This window comes from Marmota marmota, unplaced genomic scaffold (assembly GCF_001458135.2).
Source record: "Marmota marmota marmota unplaced genomic scaffold, marMar, whole genome shotgun sequence".
Lineage (NCBI taxonomy): Eukaryota > Metazoa > Chordata > Mammalia > Rodentia > Sciuridae > Marmota > Marmota marmota.
The window spans coordinates 17,949,616-17,952,850 of NW_026000153.1; positions in this window are offsets into that span (position 1 = coordinate 17,949,616).

Consider the following 3,235-nt stretch of genomic DNA (forward strand, 5'->3'; position numbering starts at 1 on the left):
TAGGAGTATAACCCCAGCTAGGCCAGTAAGAGCCCAGCCCAGAATTTTTCTTGGAGCTTCTGGAACAGGAGACTTACTACTCTGGTGAAGTCTAACCTTGAAAATGCTGTGGGCCACCATGACAAGGGACTGCCACAAGCTGAAGAAACAGAGTCATACCCTAATGGGGTTTTTCAACTCCCTTCTCAGCTGTGATTTGTCAACCAAATCATTGCTTCAGTCAGTTTTGCTTCAGTCAGTTTCGGTGGGCTTTGGCATACAGCTGACAGCCCTCTCCAACAAGGAGATTTACTTCTGCCCCAGGGTTTTCACCCATAAGGCTCCTTGATCCCCTCAACACTTCCCATCTGAGGACACTGAGGCTCAGGACGAAGTAACCTGCTAGGAATGATGAATCATTGTGAGCCCCCCTCATCTCACTCTAAATCCATCCCTGTTCTTTCTGATATGCAATGTAGGTGACTGCTCATTTTTCAATGGCATGTTACAAAACAACAGAAAAAATGCTCCCTACGAGTTTTAATCCAAAACAAGAGATCTCTCTGACAATGTGTTGGGATGAGACCCCATTAACCCAGTAATTTCAGTGCAAATGCAAACATTATTTTAAGAAAAAGGTTCAAAAGATTTCAAAGATAACCAGAAAACAAAGAAAGGAACAATTTGAAGATTCCATACAAAACACACTAGAAATATGTAGATCTAACTTTCTTTGAAATTCCTCAAGTCTGGAAGTCAGGCAGAGGGTCCCTGGCTTGTGTATGTTCCATTTTGATTTCCTCTGTTTCAGAAGTGGAACTGTTCCAGCAGCCACCAGTGGCCTGGGGTTCCTTTCTCCTAGTGAAAACAAATCCAACCACCATAGGGACTTTGTTATTTTTCAAAACTAAAATAGAGGTATTGGTTTTCCTGATCTAAATAATGCATGTTGATGGCAAAACAAGAGAAGGAACAGAAGTTCAAAGAAGGAACTAAACACTGCTTAACATCTTTTTGGGCCAAGGGCAACCACTCTTGGTGTGGGGATGACTCTTTTCAGACATCAGAAACCCCTCGTTCCCTGTTTCTGTTGAGGGAAGAGCATCCATCCTGCTGACGTAGGCTGTAGTCTTTATCACCTGTGAACTCCAGCCTACCCAAAACCCTGTGTGGGCCATTTCTTTCCTTTCCCTGTGTTCCTTTGAGATAAAACATGGGCCCCGCCCCTTCATGTGTGTGTAAGCATGTGCTTCTGGGATATTTTCTTCTACTTCCCTGCTTTCTGGTGATGGGAGTCCTTGAGGTACAGGGTTTTTGTCCTCCGTGCTTATTCATACAATCCTTGGAAACCCCTGTACTTCCCCTGTCTTTGGATACAAGGATCCTCTTTAAACATCCAAATGTCTTATTGATCCTCATACGGTTAAATGTCCTTGTCAGTAAACACTGATTGAGAAAGTAATTATGAATCTGCTAATGAGTTTTAAAATTATTCTAAGAATTAATCAAAATTATATCTACATGTATTAGAACTGGTAGGACAATGTGGAAGGCTATAATTTATTCAGTCTATGAAATATATGATAGCTCGCTAATACTAATGCACCTATTCAATAAAATAGATGGTGTTTTACATGTAAAACTCATTATTCAGGCTGCATATTTTATTGGATTTAAATAAGAACCAAAATGATGATGCTTGTGTGACATGGATTTGAATACTCTAGTCACTAATTCTCAGATTTCTGAATAGTCCATAGTCCCAAGTTAGGGAATTACTGTGCTAAAGGAATCTTTTGGGAAAAAACCTCAACTCCTCCCTTCCACTTGTGATAATTAGATGATATTGGGGGAAAGAGGCTATATAAGTACTATTTAAAAGCTAATCAACGTAAGTTTAGAAGGCTAAAATGTTATGAAGTTCTTTAGATATTGCCAACTTTCCTTTCTACACACAGAAGAGGAAATTATTCATTTTCCTTTTTTGATTACATATGTGACATGTTTCTCCCCAACACAACAATGCTACTTGGATAAGTCCATATAAATTTTGAATATCATTTTGTAATAAAAACTAAAAAGTAGTAGATTAGATTCTAAACCAGATATGCTACTGTTTTATTGAAAAGTCATCCTTTGACAGAGCCAGGCCACCCTTTGTGTTTTTCCAGCCCAGTCACCGCCATCTTTGAGGTCAAGGCCATGTTGTCCTGATTTAGGGCTTCAACTTCCTGAATTCTTGCCCCTGAATCAACTCATTGTGTGAATCTTATAAAGTAGTTTATATGCAAGTTGTAATAATTTTATTGAATAGCTTAAAACTTAACACAGTACAAATATTATTAAATGGCTCATTGTATTCTAACCTAGGCCTTCAACCACAAGCTATGGAAACCTTCTTAACCACTCTCTCAGTGTATGCCTCAAGCAATTCGCATGGAGCCCAGATCAATATAAAGATGGATATAAAATGTTATAGATCAGGGTAAAAACTTTAGTTTGGAGGCTCTACATTTTAGAGATATATTCTTAACTATTCACAGAGAAAATAAATTATGCCTTGGATTTATTTAAAATCAATGGTAAGGGAGTAATGATGGAGGAGGCCCTTGGGTAAATGTATAAATGAAGTTAAGATTGGCATGAGCTGATAATGGTTGAAGCTGGGTAGTGTGAGCTCATCATTACAAATGCTTTACTTCTGAATATGTTTGATAATTTCTGTGATAAAAAGTTTAAAAACTTTTGTGATTATTACTTGTATTAGTTAGCTTTGCATCACTATAACCGAAGACCTGACATAGGTCATCATATAGTGATGAAGTAAAGAGAGTTTTATTTTTTTTTTTTATTTTTTTTTTTTTTTATTTATTTTTTTTTTCTTGTGGTTGTAACTGGTACTTGTAACCACCTTTTATTTATTTATTTTTTTTTTAATTTTTTTATTGTGGGTTGTTCAAAACATTACAAATTTCTTGACATATCATATTCCACACTTTGATTCAAGTGGGTTATGAACTCCCACCCTCACCCCATACACAGATAGCAGAATCACATCAGTTTCACATCCATTGATTTACAAATTGCCATCCTAGTGTCTGTTGTGCTCGGCTGCCTTTCCCATCCTCCACCCTCCCCCCTCCCCACCTCCCTCCTCCCCTCCCCTCCTCTCTCTCTACCTCCTCCACTGTATAACCCTGAGGGTCTCCTTCTATTACCATGCAATTTCCCTTCTCTCTCCCTTTCCCTCCCACCT